General features: G+C 60.6%; 1 long non-coding RNA gene and 1 pseudogene across 1 annotated transcript; one reads left to right on the top strand and one right to left on the bottom strand.

Moving 5' to 3' along the window:
* Window positions 1-470: 470 nt before the first annotated feature.
* LOC135977372 (uncharacterized) lies at window positions 471-3,966 on the top strand. The gene is made up of 3 exons (XR_010594825.1): window positions 471-632; window positions 1,446-1,548; window positions 2,524-3,966. It is a non-coding gene; the product is annotated as an uncharacterized LOC135977372 (long non-coding RNA).
* Window positions 3,967-5,002: 1,036 nt separating this feature from the next.
* LOC135977388 (otoferlin-like) lies at window positions 5,003-11,836 on the bottom strand (annotated as a pseudogene).
* Between the last annotated feature and the right edge of the window lie 8,454 nt (window positions 11,837-20,290).

Raw genomic sequence — 20,290 nt, 5'->3', positions numbered from 1 at the left:
CGTGTGAGCTGGAGGAGGGGAAGGGCCCGGGAACCGCGGGAGTGAGGCTGGGGAGAGTGGAAGAGGGGCATCTAGGCTGGGGATTGGCTGCCAATGCACTGGGCGGGTGTGCTGGGGTATAGAGGTTGGGCTGGTCTGCTCAGCAGTGGAAAGGTCCCCGCCGTCTCCCCCAGGCACAACTGGTTTCTGTAGGTGACGTTGACAAGAGGTGGGGCAGGGTGGGTTCCCCACAGCGAGTGGGGTTCACTCGGCATGGGAGAGCTGTGCGGTGGGGAGCAGGTTGGATCGGGTGGGGTGAACGTGGTGGGGCAGGCAGACGTGAATGAACAGTTGTGGAGGAGAGGAACCAGTCACTGCCCGCAGGGAGCCGTGAGGCTTATGCCGGCGCTGCCCCAAGCAATGGCCCCTCCTTTCAGACCTGGCGGGGTGACTGAAAGGATGGGCAGAGCTGTGCCCTGAGCCCAGGGCTCCTCTCTCTGCCCCCGTAGGGAGAAGCGGCCACAGGTGAAGAAGGTGATGGAGGAACGGGACAACTCCAAGGACTCTGAGTATTGGGAGGCCCTGGCTCACGTCATCCCAGAGCCAAAGCTGAAGGTTTGGGATGCGCTGGAGGTGGCGTTGTAGAAATACTAGTAAGTGCCCCAGCCAGGGGCCCCCAACCACCCCACCCTCGGGTGTGAGGGCACCAGGCCTGGCAGTGCTGACGGGGCTTGTCGTTAGAGACGTGCTGCAGACACCAGTCCTCTGGGCTGCTTGCCCCCCAAACTGCCAGTGCACACCTGGGGGGCTTGTCTTCACGTGGGCTCAGCTTGGGGGAACCTGCAGACACTGTCTGTACAAAGGGTTCACTGGCCATTCATTAACTCCGGTGGAGTCCAGCTCCCAGTGGGGAAGCGCTGGTGCCTGGCCCAAGACCCCTTGCTGGGCGGTGGCTGGAGGTAGGGTGCCCCATGGTGGTGGGATAGTAGAAGATCAGTTTCCTGTATGTGGATGATTCATGTCTGTCTCTTTCCCATCTTGGAGTGCTCTGTAAATGACCAGAGCGTGACTCTGCAGCGCTGTCTCCTTTGATGGAGGTTTTCCACCAGTGACATTCACAGCATCAGTTGCTCGAGCAGACAGAACCCTCCCCACAGCTGAGCTTCCCAGTCCCTGGGCCCCCTGCAGTCAGTGGGGACCGTGCTATGTCAGTGGCGTTCTCCGGGGTACACTCAGCCATGGAGGGCGAGCTGGGAAGAACACAGGATCCAACTGAAACGCCAGGGGCAATTTGTGGGCGACACAATTGGTTTAGCCAGGCGGGGGCACCGCTCACCCCCTGCTCTTGAGAAAAGCGGGGCCACAGCTGTACGTGTGAAATGCAAAGGGGGCATTAAAAGCCCCCAGGCCCCTGAGGAAGAGGCTTTGCCGTCGGGAGGTTTCACCCATGTCCCTTCTTTGTGAAGCTCCGTGCTGAGCCAGTGGGCGAAGCTGCTCACCGATCTTGACGGGCTCCAGCAGCAGAACACGGAGCTGCACATGCTGCTGCATCAGTACGTCACCTCCAAGGTGAGTGGGAGAGCTGGTACCTCGCTGGGACAAGGGCCTGGGCTCTGGGAGCTTCCCTCACTGGCCGTTGGAGTGCTACGGGAGGGCTCATTGCTAAGGGTGCCAGAGGCCCTGCATGGCAGCTTCCCCCATGGCCCTGTGGCAGTGAGCAAGGGTGAGGGGAGGTGATGCAGCGTATAGCCGGCCCGGCTGACACCTCGCGGGCTGCAGGCAAGCAGAAGAGGTGGTTTCTGAGCGGTGGGAGGTGGAACAGGCTGGTCCTTGGGGCTGCAGCCAGGGCCTACCCGTGCATCCTCTGCCAGCCAAGGTGGGCAAGTGGAGGGGTGGAGAGATGCCAGGGGGATGGGCAGAGGGCCAGGAGGGGCTCTGAAGGCCAGCAGAGGGTTGCGTAGTGGGGTGGGCCCAGCAGACACCTCTCCAGGGGGTGAATTGATCATGTGTGTGCAGAGAGAGGATGCCGTTGGGACAGATGAGCAGAGCAGGAGAGAGAAACCAACCCCGCAGTGTTTGGATTGAGATGGGCAAAGGGTCCTAGGTCCCCGGCGTGCAGGGTTAGTGAAGGTGCCAGGTTGGGGGACGGGGGGCACATGCAGTACGTGCCTTATTGTTCTACGACGTGAGTATTCAGGGCTGGGAATCCGGCGCCTTCCCAGACGCAGCACTCGCTGTACACGGAGAGGACAGGTGGGGATGAGCAGGGGGCGCTCACTGTCCCTGAGCCCTGCTGAGCGGCAGTCACCTCCCATGGGAACGGGGAGCCCCAGTACTAGAGTCCGCCTGGACCCGGCAGGGGAATAGAGCAGCTCTTCTCCCTCCCGCGGCTGGGATCCGGAGTATAACGCCAGCAGGCAGAGAGTAGTGGCACCTCGTCCCCGCCCAGAGTGAGGGCCCCGGGGACTCTTCCAAGCCAGTGGGTGTGGTGTGTCCCCCGAGAGCCTCCTCACCCTCACTGTGGCCTCGGCTTGTCCTGCGCAGGTGAACGAGGAGCTGCTGATTCCACCCACCCACGTGATCGAGTTGACGCCGCCGTGACCGGCAGGGGGCCGGGAGCCCCGGCAGGCAGCGGGAGGCCGTTGCCGTACGTCCCTACCCACGAGCCCTCGGTGCTGGATCAGGGACATTCCCTGGAGGGCAGCGACTGGAATAAACCCCCCTTTAAAACAGCCGGGCTGCGGGCGTGTGACTGCTGAGGAGACACACTGCTCCGCCTCTTGATCAGCCCTACCCCCCATGCACCGTGAGCCTCCCCCCTCCCGCCCACCCTGGGGTCAGCCCTGGTCTCCCTCAGTGGGGCTGGGAGGTGGCCATGTTCTGGGGGCGGGTTAATTAGAGACCATTAGCCTGAGTGGTGGCCGTGCAGTGGAGTCCAAAGGGCACGTCGGAACAGTGTGCAGACAGCACCCCTCACCCCCCCGCATGAAGTAACAGCCGCAACCTGGAGACACACATGGTGCCCGGCATGGCCTGGGCATGTGTTGTGCAAAGCGAGGCCCAGCTCTGCAGGCAGGACACGACGCACGTGCATTGCACGGCTGCGGGGAGCACATCCCTGCTTCACTAACTGACACGGCTCAGTCCCGCGGGGGCCCCTTCCCCCACACGAGCTGAAAGGGCCACCTACAGCAATGGCTGGAGGGCAGGGCAGTGTGTGTGGGTGGGTCTATGCTGGGGAAACTGAGGCACTGAGTGTTTGTGACCGGTCCAAGCTCACGCGCCAGGGCAGCAGCAGAGCCCTGGCTGGGTGTAAGTGCTAAACTCGCCCCGCCCTTTAACCAAAGACCTGCTGGCGGCTTCTCTTCCCAAAGCCCGGGCCTGCCCGCTTTGCTAAGCCACCCGGCGCTGTGCTGGTTAATGGGGGCTGCTCAAGTGAGACTGGTACACCCCTTCACCCCCGCTGCCTACCCGGGGGGTGCAGGTCGTTCGAGCCGACTGGTATCGCTGGGCCTAACCTCTACCGCTGCGAGGCACCTTCATGTATAAAGCTGTGTCCCCGCCGGGGGCGTCCCCCCCATATGCTACAGTTACACTGGTACAAAGTGGGGTGGGGGGACGTGCAGGTCTCAGCCTGGGGCCCAGGCACATGGGCCTAGTTTGGCCATTAACTGCGTGAGCCCCGTGACTTGTGAATTCCTGGCTAAACAGCCGTCTGGCTCTCTGCGATCTGAGGCGGCTGGGGGCTGGGGGGCACTTTGGATTCACCCTGACGGCTGTGACGCTTCAGCACAGACTCTCCCTACGCTGACAGGAGGTCTCCGGTCCCCACAGGTAACCCACTGCCCTGGGTGGCAGCCTCCGTCTCTCACCCTAGGGCTGGCTCCAGGGGGGTTAGCTTGGCACAAACGTCCGTCTGGGCTGGCGTTTTCCCCACGCCCCTGAGCGAGGTGGCTACGGCGCCCGGACGGGTTACTGGTGCCCAGGCCGTAGGCTGCTCCAGTCCAGCCGGGGCAGGGCCTGCCCAGGGCCCTGCTCCGAAACCGTTCCCGATGCCTGCTGCAGGGGCCACGGTTCAGGGCAGGGTCATGTGCTGCTCACTGATCCCCCGCCATGTAAACATGGAGCTGCTGCAATGATCGGGTGGGGCGGGGGGTCAGACCCACCCGCACCATTGTGCAGGGCTCCTCTCCCCCCCCCTCCAGCCAGCACCAAAGGGATTCCCGCGCAAGCCATGCACCGGCCTAAATAGAGCAGCTGAGGTGCTGGCGGGGCTGGAAAACGGGCCCAGGCTGGGTCTCGGCCCACCCCACACAATGACGGCGGGTAGCCTGGAGAACTGCCTCTCCTCACAGCCTGGGCATGTTTCCCCGGCTCTGCTGGGCTGCTGCTTTCTCCACAGCCTCCGGGGTGACTGTCGCCCCCCGCCTGGGGGCAGGAGAGCCAGTGCCTTGGTCATGGGCAGCCTCCGAGCCAGCGTAGGCCCGTGGGGCGGGAGACTCAAGCAGAGGGGGCTGCTTTTCTGGAGAGCCCCATGGCTCCTCTCCTCAGACTCCTCTGAGGTGACCTCTCGGTGTGCAACGCCCCCGTTCTCCCTGGCACCTGCTCCCCAGGGTGGCGCTGGCCGTGGAGGAAGGAGGGTGTGGAACAAACCAGAGCCGCGCGTTCCCCCTCCCTGCCAGGCCGGCCGTGAGCGTGGGCGACTGGCCTCCTGGGGCTCTGGAAGCCAGAACCGGGGCACGGCTAAGAGGCTCTTAGCTGTGGGGGGTGTAATCTTAGAGCCAGCTCGGACGCCCTGTATTCGCCCACCTGGTCAGCTGCATTCACCCACGGAAAGCACTACGGGAGCCCGGCGCCCCAGGCCCAACTCTTCCTTCCCTCCGGCCTCAGGAGAGAAACACACCACAGGGAGCCGCCAAGAAGAAAACGCAAACAAGGAGAAGCTGCAGGCCGTTCCTCCAAACCCAGTCCCGGCGCCGCTCCAGCCTGGCGAGCGGGTGCGTGGCCCCAGGCCCGGGCGGCCTCACGCTCCCAGCAGCTTCTTGACCAGGTAGCCCGGCATGGAGTAGAGGAAGAGGCCGACCAGGAGGAGCACAAGGAGGAGGAGGAGGAGTTTCAGGAGGAACCAGCGGTACGTGTGCCAGATGAAGTAACGGATGGACTTCAGGGGGTTCAGGAACCAGGTGAAGCTAGTGTCGGGGCGGCTGGGGGGTGCAGGGGGGCGGCCGGAGTGACGGGGAGGAGGTGAAGAAAGGCAGGAAAGAAAGGTTGATACAGACACAGAGAACTGGACGTGTATGGGGGGGGAAAACAGCCAGTATCATGGGGTGCCCCCACCAGCTGCCCAGCCCCCTCCCTGCCCTGTAGCAACAGGTTCACGCACCTAACCCCCCCCCTCTACCCAGCCTTCATCCCTACTGCCTACCCCACATCCTCAGCCTCCCCCCAGGCCCCCGCAGGCTCAGGCGTGACGTTTGTCGGTCCCCTCGCCGCCCCGTCACTCACTTGGGTTTCTCCAGCGGGTCGGGCTCGTTGCGGGCCAGCCCCGCGGGGATTTCTCCGCCTCCTCCGCTGTCAGCAGGTGCAGCTCGGCCTCCACCTTGCCCTGTGGGGAGCAGAGAGTTGCTCTGGGGCCCGGGACTGCCCTGGCTGAGAACTGCCCCAGGGCGGGGGATCATCCCGCAGCCTGGGATGGCGTCCTGGGGCCTATGGCTGGAAAGCTGCCGAATCCTCCCAGCGCACATCACCTGAGCTGGCGGGGGTGACCGTAACCCCCCCACCCTGAGGAACGGTCTCACCGCTCCCAGGATCTACCAGCGCCAGAGAACGGAGCCAGGGGTGTGCCCAGGGCCAGGCAGTGCGGGTCGGGCTCCCTCTGGTTCTCTCCGATCTCACTCAGCTCCACCTGGCTCTGCGCTTCCTGGCTACAGATGGGACCAGCAGCGTCTGAGCGGCTGCTCCGCCTGCACCTGCCACCCGGCTGGGCAGAGCACCCAGCCCCGAGAGCCGCATGGTCAGAGAAGGAGCCCAAAGTCTCCAGCCCTGTGGAGCCCAACCTCTGATGGGAATGAGTCACCCATCACTTCTGTCCTGCAGCCCCCCTGCTGGCCTGGTCCTGGGCCCCCCACGCCCAGCTCTGCCAGTGCCCTTCCTGGTGGTGACTGAGGCCGGGCCCACACTGCGGTGCTGCATTCAGCAGTGCCCCTCTCCCCGGCATCCTCACCGTGAGCTCCAGCTCGTCGTTCTCATTCTGGGCCACGAAGGGCCACCAGCCCTTCACCCTCTTCTGCTTGAAGATGGAGACCAGGGGCAGGTCGCCCTCGTTGGTCACCATGTCCATGCTGCACTGCTTCGTTGGCTTGGCGCCGCGTGGGAAGCGGTTCAGGTCCAGCTCGATCGCCCCTGCCAGGGAGAAACAACAGCAGCCGTCCCAGCGCGCTGGCACTGCCGCCGGGTGCACGGAGCTGCCGCTCCAGGGCCAACACCCTGAGCCTCATGGAAAGTGCCAGAGGAGCTTGAGCCAGCCGGTCCCTTGGACCTCTCATCCCCTGCTCTCACTCCTCTCTGAGCTCCTGGGGGTCTCCCCTGCCTTGATAGATCAGCATCTCCTCTGGTGGCTTCTTCTCCCTCCCTGACCACCAGGTTCTCACCTGGGGCCGCCCCCCCTTCTCTCTATCCTCTCGCCCTCTCCCGCCAGCCTTGCCTCCCCGGCCGTGGACAGCACCCAGAGTGGATCCCCAGATGCCAACCTGGTGCTGCACGGCTGGGTGGCTCTCCCTGCCCCACCACAGCCTCGTGTCCAGGCTTGGCAGTGCGTCACCCCTTTGCCCCCTTCACCTACGCACCAAGGAAGTCGTCAGCAGAGAAGTGGTCGGCGTCCCAGACTTGCAGGGTGAGGCGAGCCGGGATCTTGTACTCGGTCTCGTCCCAGGAGAACATGGACTCTACGTGGAGATGACGATCTCCTCCTCCGCCATCAGGTAGTCGAAGGGGAAGACGTAGCGCCAGTTGAAGTTGCCCTCACCCGTGAGCGAGTGGTAGTGCACGTCCGTGTCCTGCTTGTCCTCTTGCTGGCCCTTCAGCCACCTGCAGGGACCAGACAGTCGGGCAGGGGGACGGGGCTGGTCACGGGGAGCAACGGGACAACCAGACACGTCCCTCCCCTCCCCCGTGCCGAGACAGACCCTCAGCTGCAGCATGCAGCCCAGAGAGACACACGCAAAACAGGGGAGCAACGACCGCAGCAGTGGGCTGGGGGACTCGACTAATGGGGCAGATGGCGTGGAGCTCACCAGGCGACCAATAAGGGCAGGGCCCCAATGCCTCTCTGGAAGGGCCAGCAGGGTCCACACACCCAGGAGGGATGGGAGAACCTGGGTGATCCAATGGGACATGACGAGGAGGAGGGGGATGGGATTGAGGAAGTGTGTGTGTGTGTGTGGTCTGCCTGCTTGGCGCAGAGGGGCACCAGGGCGCTGTGGGCAGGGCGGGTTTGCAGAGTCATAGGGCCCAGGGGCCCAGTGTGATCATCTCATTTGACCTCCTGGCTAACTGCAGCGGCTCCTTTAGAAACATCCAACCGTGACTTAAAAATCGCCAGCGCTGGAGAATCCACCACGCGCCTCGGGCAATTGTTCCCATGGGTAATTACCCTCATGACTAAAACCGACGCCTGAGTTCCTGTCTGACTTTGCCTAGTTGTAGCTTGCAGCCATGGGCTCCTGTTAGCCCTTTCTCGGCTGGACTGAAGCGCCCACGATTAAATCTGTGCTCCCGGGTAGCGGCTGGGCTCACGTCACCCCGTAACCTTCGCTTGGTTAAGCTAAAGAGATCGAGCTCCTTGAGTCTGTTACGATCAGGCAGGTTCTCTAATCCTTTAATCATTCCCGTGGCTCTTCTCTGCCCCTCTCCAATGTATCAACATCCTCCTTGACCAGCGAATCCACCAGCACCGGACCCAGGATTCCAGCAGTGGTTCCACCGGTGCCAAACACAGACACAAAATAACCTCTCGGCTCCTACTCCAGAGTCCCCAGTTATGCAGCCCGGGAGTGCGTTAGGGCTTTGGCCTCAGCATCTCAGCTGATTAGCCACCACGACCCCCAAAACTTTCTCAGCGACCCAACCGGCCCCTTCTTCCCTGCACCCATCAGCAGCCCTTGCAAAATCTGTACCCAGCCCCCACGCCCCTGCCCAATGCCACGTGTCCCCATTATCCCGGGGACCCCTCCCTGCAGACTAGTGGCGTGAAAGCCCAGCCCTGTGCAGAGGGCTCAGCGGGGAGGGGTCCATGCAGAGCGGTGGCCGGGGTGAGGGGCATTCCCCATTCAAAGATGGGAAAAGAAATCTACACACTAACTATTTGCCTGGCTTGAAGCAGCAGCAACCCCTCGCCCCCGGGCCTGTGTGAGTGCGATGGGGAATGATGGAGAACGCCCTGGGAAGCCCCATCCCAAGGCAATTCTAAGCTTGCACTGTCCTGATCTGCGGTGACACATGCTGCCCACTCGGGGGGTCCCAGAGCCTGGTGGATCAGCTATACCCCAATTAAACAGCCCCATAGCCTGAGCTCCACGTGCACGCCACGGGCCAGGCTGATCCCTGCCAGATCCCCACGCTCTGGGTTTGGGTGGGGTGCTCCTAGGGGCAGCGAGGAATGCCAGCGACACTCGGGACAGGTTGAGCGGGCACGTGTGTCCCTCTGCACGGCCCGCAGGGGAGGGGGGAGCCTCGTCCGTTACCCCCTGACATAGATGTCAGACATCTTCTCTCCTCTCACGAACGCATCATCCTCCAGCAGCACCTCGTCGGTGTTGCAGATCACCACCTGCAGCTCACAGCTCGGCGGCCGGCGGGGCGGGAACACAGGGACAGCCACACCGGGCGTGGAGCAGACACGGCAAAGGGGGTCGGGGGGGGGGGGAGACACACACAGAGGCAAAACGAAGAAGCAGAATGTCTGTTATTCAGCCCCACGGCCCCCACACCAAGCGCCAGCGGGATCCCGGAGCGAGGCGCCGGCGCCGCGCTGTACCTACCCTCTGACAAAAATGTCACTGGATTTCTCCCCAGTGAAGAAATCATCGTCCTCCAGGATTACCTCATCCGTGTTCCACACTATCACTCGAAGCTCATGTCTGGAAGGGAGACAAGGAGGTGAGGCGAGGCCCACGGGGAAAGCCGGGGCAGAACGGCACAGAGCCGGTGGGGCGCTGGGATCGGCTCCCCGGGACAGAACCCCTCTCCTGGGGGGAGCCACGGTGCTGGCCCAAGAGGAGGGCTCAGCCGTGAGCTTCGTGGCAGCCCAGTCCTGGGCCCCTCAGCTGTTTCAGACCAGAAGGAGCCGTTAGGATCAGCTAATCTGACGTCCCGCCGGCCGGGGGACCTGGGCAGGCAGCCCGCTCCTGGCCTTGGTCAGCTTGCTCCCAGCTCGGGGGCTGGAGCAGGGCAGCCGGTTGCTGCAATAGCTGCTGGCACCTGGGCCCACAAAATTCACCGGTGCAGAATTCAGGTGAAGTCCCTGGGGCTGCCCCGGGGCCAATGGGAGCAGAATTTCCCCTCCCTTCTCAAACCAGCGTCCCGGCAGCCCAGATGTTCCAGCACTGCCCTGCCCCGGGCCCAGCTGGGGTCCGGGGAGCTGGGAGGAGCCAGCGCCCATGTCCCCTAGGTTGGGCTGTGGGTTTCCTACCTAGGGAGCCCCCTCTCCTGTAGGCGCATTCGGGCAGGGCCCAGCCGAGGCCCCAGCACGCTGCTGAGTAACAGATTCATAACGAATAGTTTAGGGCTCCAGCAGGTGTGACCTGGGGTGGCTCCTTGCCATGGTTCCCTGCCAGGGATGCTGACCCACCCCAGCTGATGATAATACGCATCACGCCCTGGGCTGCGACGCCCCCGGGGCTGCAGCCTCGTCGCTGATGGACGGGGGCTCGCGGGGTTGTTAAAACGCTGGCCTGGCTCGAGCCGCAATCTCTGGCTCACGTGCAGGCCGGGCACATTCACCCCCACATGCGTGCACAGAGAGGGCGGGGGCTTTGCCGGGTGTTTCCCATCACTCCGGTCTGGGCCTGGCCACTAGTCGCGATCGGGAACAGACGGCAGGGCCCCGGCATCGGGCGGGCAGAAGGCGCTTTGGTGCTGGAAGCTGTTGAACACCTTCCCTGCCCCGGCCACGGCGAGAAGGGCCCAGCACCGGTTCCCGGCGTGCTGCTGAGCGCCGGCTCCTCCATCGCCCTCCCTGCCCAGCCTCTCTGTCCCCTCCCACGGCCGGATCACGCCCTGGTCCTGAGCTCTCCTGCGCCCCGGTAGACCCGGCCCAGTGCCAGTGGAAGGCGCCTCATTGATTTCACTGGGCTTCAGATCAGGCCCTTATCTCTGCGGCCACGGAAGCTCAAGGCCCTGCAGGCGCTAACTCCGCCTCGGTGCCTGGTTGGGGCCCTGTGCGCTGCCTCCCTGTGGGCAGCCGGCAGGAGCAGGAGACGGAGGACGTCACACCCCGACTCCCAGCCACCGCCCAAATCAAGGGGCCAGGAGCATGGGCTGGAGGGATCGCTCCTCGCGGGGCAGGGGAGGGCTCCATCCAGCCGAGGGTTTCCTACAGATCTCAGCCCAAACCAGAAGGCTGCTTAGGAGTGCTAAGGCAGGCCCGGAAACCTCCCGTTAGGGGCAGCATGAGGGGCGACCGATGTGGGGTGTGGGCTGGTCCCAGGCGACCACTCGGTTCGTTACCTCTTCGGCTTCCTGGGAGAGATGTCGATGGCAGGGCCAGGTGCCGGCATATCCATGGGGAACATGTCCACCCACATCTCCAGCCGGCCCTGCAACGTTGGGGAGACCGAGTTAGCACCCCCTGCTGTGTCCTCCCCTCCCTTTCCTGGGGTCCTTCCCCTCCCGCCTGGCAGCACCAGCCTGAAGGTGACAGTCGCACGGCGACAAGGCCGTGGCAGGCCGTGTTGGCAGAGAACGTTGCCAGCTCGGGGGCTCAGCTGCACCCCCAGCCCCCCCACAGAGTGTCGCCTGCCCGGGGAGTAGATGAGAGGCAATAGACGGGGTACCGAGGGGACGTGGGTGCGGTGGGAAGTGTGGGGAGAGGTGTGGCCATGGAGCGGGGATGCAGGGTGGAGCTGGAGGGGAAACAAGCGCATGAGGGTAGAGAACAGGGTCCAGGCATGACAAAGGCAGCCACAGACCTACAGCTGTGGGCTTGGGGAGCCCAAGGGACCGGGGGCTTGGGGAGGTATGGAAAGGGGGAAGGGACCTAATCAGACAGGGCTGGGGCCTGGGAGGCAGAGATCATTGCTATTATTGCTCCCCAGGGGTGATTTTTTGTGGGAAGGGGCTTCCCCTGCAGGATTCTCCACCTGGGGGGATGGGATGGGGCCGGTCCATATGGCCTTGGATCTGCCTTGCACGTGGGAACCCATGAGGCTCAGCAGAGCTGGCGTTCCCGAGGGTCAGACGGGGGTGCTGCGGTCACCTCGCCATCCCCCGCAGCACCGAGCCGGTGACCCCGATGCCAGGCGGGCGGGCAGTACCTGTTCGATGCCAGGCTTGTCGGGATTCAGCAGCGGCCGCGTCTCCACGTGCTCCGGGACGAGTTTGCAGCCCACGCGGGGGATCTCCTCCCAGTGGCGCAGCACTGCCAGTGCCAGGTGCTCATCCGTCTGCTTCTTCTGACCTGTGTGCGCAGAGCGAGCACTGAGCCGGGCCGCGCTCCCCACTGCCAGCCCGAGGCAGGAGAACACCCACCCCCCGCTGGGCAGGGCCAAGGAGCATGGGCTGTCTCACCTCCATTGACTTCCGGGGGCTTTGGGTGAAACGTGCCCTGAAACCCCCCTGCCTCAGACACTTTTAGGGACATCTCCCGTTTTGTAAACCCAGGTCTGCGGCTCATTTCCAAACTCAGCCCTGAGAATCCACACTGCATGGTAAACCCGGGCTTACAATTGCTGGGTCTGGGTCTTCCAGTCGTGCTAATGTGTCCACGCTGCACAACATAGACCTTCTGACTCCGGTCCACAGCTAGTCCTGGGTCCCCACTGCACAATGGCAGGGGTTGGACCCGACTCACAGCAGGACCTGGGCTCTGACCCACCCCCTAGCAGGGTCCTAGGGCCCAGGCTCTGAGTGCTTGGTGTGTGGACGGAAGAGGGACTTGGTCTTAAACCTGAACCAGAGCCCGGGCTCCGTGTGCAGTGTAGACAGACCCTCTATGTCTGAAGGGACCACTTTGCTCATCCATGAGGTTCTAAAGGCCACGTTTGCCCTCACGGGTCTAGACTGAAAGCTGAGCCATACCACCCCTTCCCCCATCTCTCCTCGGCCCCATTGCCCTAGGACGATCCTCACCTACCGACCCTCCTTGAATCTAATGAGGCCTTTCCCTGCCCCCAGAGGGACAATGACTGATTCATGCCACCCCACCCCTGCCCGGCCCCTAGCCCCACTGTCCTGTATATGGCCTCCTGTGCTCCTCAGAGTGAGTGAGGGGGCTGGGAACCCGCAGCAGTGGAGATAGGGCATGGCAGAGAGGCCAGGCCAGAAGGTTCCCAGATGAGCCGGATCAGGACTCTGCCTCAGCGAGCATCTAGGCCGGCCCTACTCCACCCTCCCACCCCCGCAGCCACCCTCCCTGTTACCCTCAGAACCTGGAGTGTGAGTCCCAGTGTCTAGTTCACAGGGTTAAAGAGCAAGGGCTGGGCTCAGAGACCTGCGCTCTGATTCCTCCCTGAGCCCACGGGCCAGGCTGCAGCGGTACCTTTGCCCAGTGCGGTCGCCCCCCAGCCTTCTTCATGACGCTCTCGTAGGCCAGCCAATAGTCCAGCCGGGGCACGTCCTTCCCGTAGGGCCTGAGGGCACAGGGCAGAGTCAGTGGCTAGCAGCTGCCTCCGTCCCCCTTCCCAGGGGGTTTCTTTGGCATTAAGACCACAAAGGGGGCACATGACACAAACTCATTCACCTCTGACATGGACTGGTCACTGGGGGAGACAGAGCTACCCTCGCCTTCACAGAGGTTATGGATTTCCCCACTGGGGGATGCTCATGGGACCGACTGGAGTTTGAGTTCTGCAGCCAGCCCTACTCGGGCCAGCAGTGGGGTGTGACCCCGGCACTGTCGGCGCTAGAAGCAGCAGCCGCTGCCACGTGAGCTCAAGGACTAATCCCAGCTGGGTAGGGCCTGCGGTAGACTCTGCTCCAGCTCCGACTAGACGCGCTCTGTCTCCTAAGCCTGGGTTAAAACTGAGCCCCGGGCACCTGGGGTGAATGTCAGGAAAAGCTTCTCGGGAGGGAGATGGTGGATCTCTGCTGTGCAGTGTCCCCCGGGAAAGGGTTGGAGACCCATCGCTTGGGACATTTAACATCAGACCGGACAGGGCCCTGGGGAACAGGCTGAGGAACATTTTGGGGTCTGTGTTTGTCCAGCACAACGGGGTCCTGGTCCATGACGGGGCCCCTAGACATCCCCACAATACGAACAATTAACAACAAGTAACAATAAGAATTCCCAGTGGGACAGGACCCGACAGCTCTTTTAATCTCATGTTCATGATCAAACCAACCAGCTGGGAATAAATAATCAACTCAGCCCTTAAAATCCCCATGAACCAGCCCGTATTGTAATCCCCATGTGACATGTGGGGAAACTGAGGCACGGGGCAGGGACTTGACTGGCCCAAGGTCCCATAGCTGGGAACATAAGTCAGGACTCTCAAGACACTGGACAGTTTTTCTGCCCCCGTGCAGCAGGGGAAGAGAACTCTGGGGTCGCCGCCCACCAACTCCGAGCGGAGCACGAGCAGTGAGATCTGGATCGGCCGAGCCGTCGACGTCTGGTAACACCAGCTTCCAATGTGCAGGTTAACTCTGGCTTGTGCTGCAGCCCCCGGCCCTGCCAGAGCCAGAGCCCCATTCCTCCCGGCCCAGCCCCCGCTTTACCTGTACATGATGATGTTCATGTAGCAGCTGTCTCTCTGGAAACAGGGACTCAGCAAGATGTCGTCCCCCCGAGCAAAGCGCACCTCCACTGGGTAGTGTGCCACCACTTTGGGGTTGTTCTCCAGCACGGCCTTCAGCTCCAGCAGGGCCTCCTTCGTCTTCTCACTGCCCAAGTGCAAACCGCCCCCAGAGCGCATGTTAGCATTGGAGCCACCATCTCGCTGCTGGGCCTCAAACCGCCCTTCCCCACAGTGGGGCGAGCTCAGAGCCTGACCACATCTCCCCCTAGCGCTGGAAGGGCAGGGGCTGGGGGTCGAGATTGAGGGGCACCAGCAGAGTTGTGTGGGGGTGCCCAGGGCTGGGATAGCAGGGGGCTATGGGTTCGGACTGAGGGGATCAGCAGAGTTCTGCAGGGGGTGCCCAGGGCTGGGATAGCAGGGGGCTGAAGGTTGGGCTGAAGGGCATTGGCAGAGCTAAACCCATTGGCATTGGGGGGAGGGATAGCTCAGTGGTTTGAGCATTGGCCTGCTAAACCCAGGGTTGTGCATTCAATCCTTGAGGGGGCCATTTAGGGATCTGGGGCAAAATCAGTACTTGGTCCTGCTAGTGAAGGCAGGGGACTGGACTGGACTTGATGACCTTTCAAGGTCCCTTCCAGTTCTAGATGATAGAATAGAATAGCTGGGGGAGCAGGGCTGGAAGAGTCAGGGGGGGCTGTGGGTTTGGGGCTGAGGCACGCTGGCAGAGCTGAGGGGGAGCAGGGCTGGAATAGCCGGGGGGCTGTGGCGAGCTGGCAGAGCTGAGGGGGAGCAGGGCTGGAATAGCCGGGGGGCTGTGGCGAGCTGGCAGAGCTGAGGGGGAGCGGGGCTGGAAGAGTCAGGGGGCTGTGGGTTGGGGCTGAGGCACGCTGGCAGAGCTGAGGGGGAGCAGGGCTGGAATAGCCGGGGGGCTGTGGCGAGCTGGCAGAGCTGAGGGGGAGCGGGGCTGGAAGAGTCAGGCGGGGCTGTGGGTTGGGGCTGAGGCACACTGGCAGAGCTGAGGGGGGAGCAGGGCTGGAATAGCCGGGGGGCTGTGGCGAGCTGGCAGAGCTGAGGGGGAGCGGGGCTGGAATAGCCGGGGGGCTGTGGGTTGGGGCTGAGGCACGCTGGCAGAGCTGAGGGGGAGCAGGGCTGGAATAGCCGGGGGGCTGTGGGTTGGGGCTGAGGCACGCTGGCAGAGCTGAGGGGGAGCGGGGCTGGAATAGCCGGGGGGCTGTGGGTTGGGGCTGAGGCACGCTGGCAGAGCTGAGGTGGAGCAGGGCTGGAATAGCCGGGGGGCTGTGGGTTGGGGCTGAGGCACGCTGGCAGAGCTGAGGGGGAGCAGGGCTGGAAGAGTCAGGGGGGCTGTGGGTTGGGGCTGAGGCACGCTGGCAGAGCTGAGGGGGAGCAGGGCTGGAATAGCCGGGGGGCTGTGGGTTGGGGCTGAGGCACGCTGGCAGAGCTGAGGGGGAGCAGGGCTGGAAGAGTCAGGGGGGGCTGTGGGTTGGGGCTGAGGCACGCTGGCAGAGCTGAGGGGGAGCGGGGCTGGAATAGCCGGGGGGCTGTGGGTTGGGGCTGAGGCACGCTGGCAGAGCTGAGGGGGAGCAGGGCTGGAAGAGTCAGGGGGCTGTGGGTTGGGGCTGAGGCACGCTGGCAGAGCTGAGGGGGAGCAGGGCTGGAATAGCCGGGGGACTGTGGGTTGGGGCTGTGGCGGGCTGGCAGAGCTGAGGGGGAGCGGGGCTGGAATAGCCGGGGGGCTGTGGGTTGGGGCTGAGGCACGCTGGCAGAGCTGAGGGGGAGCAGGGCTGGAAGAGTCAGGGGGGGCTGTGGGTTGGGGCTGAGGCACACTGGCAGAGCTGAGGTGGAGCAGGGCTGGAATAGCCGGGGGGCTGTGGGTTGGGGCTGAGGCACGCTGGCAGAGCTGAGGGGGAGCGGGGCTGGAATAGCCGGGGGGCTGTGGGTTGGGGCTGAGGCACGCTGGCAGAGCTGAGGGGGAGCGGGGCTGGAAGAGTCAGGGGGGGGGCTGTGGGTTGGGGCTGAGGCACGCTGGCAGAGCTGAGGGGGAGCAGGGCTGGAAGAGTCAGGGGGGGCTGTGGGTTGGGGCTGAGGCACGCTGGCAGAGCTGAGGCGGGGAAGCTTTCATAGCTGCCTGCACCATACTTGGCTCTAGCTGGCATTAAAATCCCTCCCTTTTGTGAGCGATTGATGTACGGCGTCGTTATCAAAGAGAAGATACTGTGAGCTAAGCTGGGACCAGACCCACCTTCCAGCCTCTCACCACCAGCAGAGCTGGTCCCTGCAGAACGGCCCCTCAGGCTAACAGGGAAGCGATGCTGCTGAGTTTCTGTGCAACACTGGGGAGTTCAGCATAGCTCAGCGCTTTTAACTCTCAAGCGCTGTGCAAGTCCCCACGCTAGCTACCATGGGATCCTACTGATTAAAAAAGCGAAGAGTGTAATGAGACCACAAAGTACAGCTGGGAGCCTGCTAACAGGCTTTGTCATTTCCCTGTTTTTTCACCTGTAGTAATGACACACAGTAGTTCTGGGAAACTCTCATGCTTCAGGGCATAAGCCACCCTCTCACTCAGGTCAGGAAGAAACTTTCCCCACGGGCAGGGTATCCCACACAGTCACTTAATGAGACAGTTCCTACTCCAAAAGCTTACCATCTAACTAGACAAGATAGACAAATGCTAAGAGGAGAACACGGAGGCACAAAGGCACGGCAGCATTGCTCACACGCTTGCTTTGCCCAACCCTGCTTGTGGTCAACTGATTGTTCCTTCCTAAATGGAGAACTTTGCATTTGTCCTTATTGAATTTCATCCCATTTACTTCAGACCATTTCTCCAGTTTGTCCAGATCATTTTGAATTTTAATCCTGTCCTCCAGAACACTTGCAACCCCTCCCAGCTGGTCTCTTCTGGCCTTGGAATCTCTGTCTCTGGGACTCTATTCCAGGAGAACTCAGACAAGCCAAAGAGAAATTAACCTCCCCCATGTCATGTACACTAGACAATCTGCAACTGAAGCTGAATTATTCAGCCTGTCAATGGGATACCAGCTACCCTGGCGTGGCTCCTTTTCAGGACTCGTCCTCCGCTGAGAAACCAGGCGTCAGAAAGGGTGCAGGCCATCAGGGCAACCCACAGGGGAAAGAGACAATCCAGGGGGAGCGAGGGAAGGGGCAGACACTAGCCAGATGGAAACAATACTGAACTGCGGGGGAAGGAGGAGAGGGTGCAAGACCGGCTTACGCTCTGAGGGAACTGAAACAACTTGGGAGAAGAATAGCAACAATGGCCTTGATTCTGATCTCCTGACGTCAGCGTAGGAGAGGAATAACGCCGCTGGAGTCACTGCAGCTGTATTGGTGGAAGTTCAGAGGCAGGCCACGACTGAGCCTGGCCCTTGCTTTTGACCCCTGTGGGGTCACGTCTTTTATCGTAGAATCATAGCAACATAGGGTTGGAAGGGACCTGAGAAGTCATCAAGTCCAGCCCCCTGCGTTGTGGCAGGGCCAGGTAACCCTAGACCTGCCCTGACAGGTGTTTGTCCAGCTGTTCTGAAAAACCTCCAATGACGAGGAGTCCACAACCTTTCGTGGAAGCCAGTTCCAGAGCGTCACTCCCCTTGGAGTTCGAACACTTTCCCGAATATCTAACCTACATCTCCTTTGCCACAGGTTAAGCCCATGACTTCTTGTCCTACCGCCAATGGACATGGAGAACAATTGATCGCTCTCTTCTTTATAGCAGCCATTCACGTATTTGAAGACTGTTATCCATTCCCCCCACTCCCCCAGTCGTCTTTTCTTAGAAATAAACATGTCCCTTTTTTTAACCTTTCCTCATAGGTCCGGTTTTCGAAAGCTTTGATCAGTTTTTGTTGCTCTCCTCTGGACTCTCTCCAATTTGTCCACATCCAGGAGCAGCACCAGGGTTTTTGGCGCCCTAGCCGGGGGTCCTTCCACGCTCCCGGTCGTCGTCGGCAATTCTGCGGTGGGGGGATCCTTCCGCACTCCCGGTCTTTGGGGCACTTCGGCGGCGAGTGAAGGACCCGCCGCAGAAATGCCGCCGAATACCCAGAGCGCGGAAGGACCCCCCCAATTGCTGCCAAAGGCAGCAAAATGCCGCCCCCCCCCAAATCCTGGCGGACATCAGGAATGGTAACACACATAAGCCAGTAAGTGAAAGATTTAAAAGTCACTATCATTGAACAAAAAAACTTCAGAAACAGACTTCAAAGAGAAACAGCAGAACTAAAATTCATTTGCAAATTTAACACCATTAATCTGGGCTTGAATAGGGACTGGGAGTGGCTGGCTCATTACAGAAGCAGCTTTTCCTCTCGTGGAATTGACACCTCCTCATCTATTATTGGGAGTGGACTACATCCACCCTGATTGAATTGGCCCTGTCAACACTGGTTCTCCACTTGCGAAGTAACTCCCTGCTCTCCATGTGTCAGTATATAATGCCTGCATCTGTAACTTTCACTCCATGCAGCTAAAGAAGTGAGGTTTTTACCCACGAAAGCTTATGCCCAAATAAATCTGTTAGTCTTTAAGGTGCCACCAGACTCCTTGTTATTCCAGAACGATGTTCTCAATGAAAGAGAAGTCCGAAAAAAGCCTCAAGAATGATTCAAAGGTTAGAAACCTGCCTCTTAGTGAGAGACTCACCGAGCTCAATCTCTTTCGCTTAATGAAGAGAAGGTTACGGGGTGACTCGGTCACAGTCTCTAAGTACCTACATGGGGTGCTGGGTGTTAGGATAGAGATATTCAGGCCTGTCTGCATAGGCCTATACTTTAAGAATTTAGGTGTATTCTGATCACTAAGCTGTTATCGAGGTAGAAAAAAAGTGATTTTAATTCTTTTTTTTTAGGTGTAAGGGAGAGTCTGAGGCTCTGCTCTTAGGCTAAGTAAGGCCTTCGGCTAAGCAGCAGAGGCAGCCCTACGCTGAGAAGTGAACGGTCACATCCTCACATCCCAGACTAGTCCCATGGAAATAAGGTGCTATTGGCTGTCAGGAATCCAATCCTGTCCTGATATTCCTGTCACCTCCAGAGAAAGGGAAGAGCCTAGAAGATGTAAAAGGAAACTTAGTTTAATAGCATCCTGTCTGGCAAGAACTCACTTATCAATAGCTGGGGTGTAAAATTCTTGCTTCTGTATTGTTTTGTATGTTTATTTGCATGGTCTGTTTGGTTCTGTAATTGTTTCTGTCTGCTGTATAATTAATTTTGTTGGGTTTGTTAAGGTGGTGGGATATAATTGGTTAAAGAACCATGTTACAATATGTTAGAATTGGTTAGTTAAATTTCAGTAACATGATTGGTTAAGGTATAGCTAAGCAGAACTCAAGTTTTACTATATAGTCTGCAGTCAATCAGGAAGTAAGGGGGGGCGCGAATGGGAACAGGGAATGGTGGTGGGGAAATTGGAATCATGTTTTGCTAAGGGGGGAATAGGAACAGGGAATGGGAACAGGGATGGCTCTGTGGTGTCAGAGCTGGGAAGGGGGACACTGAGGAAGGAAACTGGAATCATGCTTGCTGGAAGTTCACCCCAATAAACATCGAATTGTTTGCGCCTTTGGACTTCGGGTATTGTTGCTCTCTGTTCATGCGAGAAGGACCAGGGAAGTGAGAGGGTGAAGGAATAAGCCCCCTAACATCTTGGTGCCGTGACTCAGATGCATCGCATCGGATAGGTGAGTGGCAGCCTGTAAGCCCCCCCCCCGCCCCAACAGTCCACGCAGCTCTGCTTGGAGGGGGTATAGCGAACTCTCGTGATGGTAGTTGCAGGTTCTGGCAAGCCAGGGAAAAGGATTTTTTGGATAAATGGATAAGGAAGAACCAGGGCCCATACCAGGAGCAGCGGTCAGCCTGGGATGAGATTAAAAAGGAAATTGATGCAGTGTTAGGGGACCCAGAGGGATGGGGGTGGCTGAGGAGCCCCCCCTCCTTTGTATATGGGTAGTGGAAGAAGGTCCCTGCCCATGGGGACTGGATGCCCTCCAGGGAAAGGAGGCACTTCAGCCCACTTGTGAGAGGTTTGAAGTAAGGGCAGCATTATGGGAAGCTGCCAGTAAACTTTCAAGGTTGGTGCTGTTTCAGCAAGGGCTGCTGAAGGGGTGTAAAGTAGCTAGGGGTGGTTAAAGATGATTTGGCCCATCAGGGTTTAGAGTCAGAAGCAGAGTTAACAGACCAGCTTTAGGGACAGGAGCTGGGACTTGGTCCTGGGGAAGTGGAGGAAAAAAGAAAAGGTTTCAACCTGAAAAATGGCCGGGTTTACAGGAGCAGGTAATGACCCCCACTCTTCTCCCAGAGCCAGGCTGAGAACCTGGGGGGAAG

This window comes from Chrysemys picta, chromosome 24 (genome assembly GCF_011386835.1).
Source record: "Chrysemys picta bellii isolate R12L10 chromosome 24, ASM1138683v2, whole genome shotgun sequence".
NCBI classification, from domain to species: domain Eukaryota; kingdom Metazoa; phylum Chordata; order Testudines; family Emydidae; genus Chrysemys; species Chrysemys picta.
This window is presented reverse-complemented; position numbering and strand designations above follow the sequence as displayed.